Below are 1,449 nucleotides of genomic sequence, written 5' to 3'. Positions count from 1 at the left end.
ACAATACAGCGCGCTTTAGCCATGTTTCGTAAATAGCGACGACGCAATGTACAAGCAAAAGTTACACGAATGGGAAAAAACCACAAACCAGCTAGACAGTTAAACACACCTTTTAAACCATGGGTCAACACTAAAGCCAGAAACAAAACACAGCCCGCAGACTGCATCCAAACCACCTATGTAAATACCAGTTGTAAGTCATATTTACAAGGAGAAACCCTATTCTCAACAGTATTCTAAAAACTGAAGTAGAAATACTCTCAATTCACTAATTTAGGCTGGCAGAACACCAAAAACCGCTCTGCATATCTTCATACATAAAATTGCACAGAACAAAGGATCCTCATGTGTATTATGGGCATATTTAAATTCCCTGGGGAAAAATTTCACCAAGGAAGAAATATGTTTTCATACCTAAAACCTATTTTAAGTTTTCCCTCTAGGGGAAGCCGGCTAATTCAATTCATATCTCACTATGGTACCTCTCATAAAACTACACATTTTACATGTGAGTTTGGAACAGGCATGCAAACAAACATAATGCAAAATATGCATTATCATAATCTAAAATGGCACTTAATCATTGCGCCGCTCATAACCATAAATGGAGAAACATCTCCACATTACCTGCCTACATGTGTTGCAACGCACATATCACATAATCCATATCATAAATATGATCGATCATCCATACATATCCATATCCATAAGCCACAGCAAGCGTATCCTAAAACTGCCTTGCGAGTCACTGGCTACCATAAGCTCACAGTAATTACCATACAATGGTTCTTACCAAGCACGAGCGTCCAGGTTCTATCTGCCAAGTTTTGAATGACCTAACAGTCTTTTCCTTTGAAATACTCATGCCAAATATGTTCTCAGTCAGGGGTGCCATCATATGGAGGATCAAAAATCAGTAAGATCAGAAGTAGACTGGGCTACAGAGACTAAGAACCCCCAGAATTGGTACCTCCTTTAGTAGAATCCTGCCTTGTCTTCCTCAGTAAATGTCTGTCTCCTGACAAGATCGCTCCTTCAGATAGTCACCGCTCTGATGAGCCCCAAGTTGGCGCGCCAAATGAAGGAAATCAAAAATCCCATCTCAGGGGTTTGCACTAACACCTGATCCTTTAAAGCAGCATGAAAAAGTTGGCACAGAATCTGTAATCAAGAGAAACATATTTATTAAATTACAAGTGAGGCCATGTCACACAGAAGCCGCAGCACTCTGTATGAGGTGGTCTGAGGACTGAAGGCCACAGTATCTCTTATATACCCTCACAGGGGCTAAAAAGGGGCAGTACAAGTACACATAAGAAGAGTTACACACATAGATGGTCATACAGAAAATGCACAGTCGACAAGTAGGAGGAGCTAACAGTTTTGCCAATGCTAGCAAGCACATCCTGACAGTTACAGAATATTAACAGCTGCAAGCACAACTGAGCA

The sequence above is a fragment of the Lissotriton helveticus genome, chromosome 8 (assembly GCF_964261635.1).
Source record: "Lissotriton helveticus chromosome 8, aLisHel1.1, whole genome shotgun sequence".
In the NCBI taxonomy this organism is placed as follows: Eukaryota; Metazoa; Chordata; class Amphibia; order Caudata; family Salamandridae; genus Lissotriton; species Lissotriton helveticus.
Note: the sequence above shows the minus strand (reverse complement) of the source record.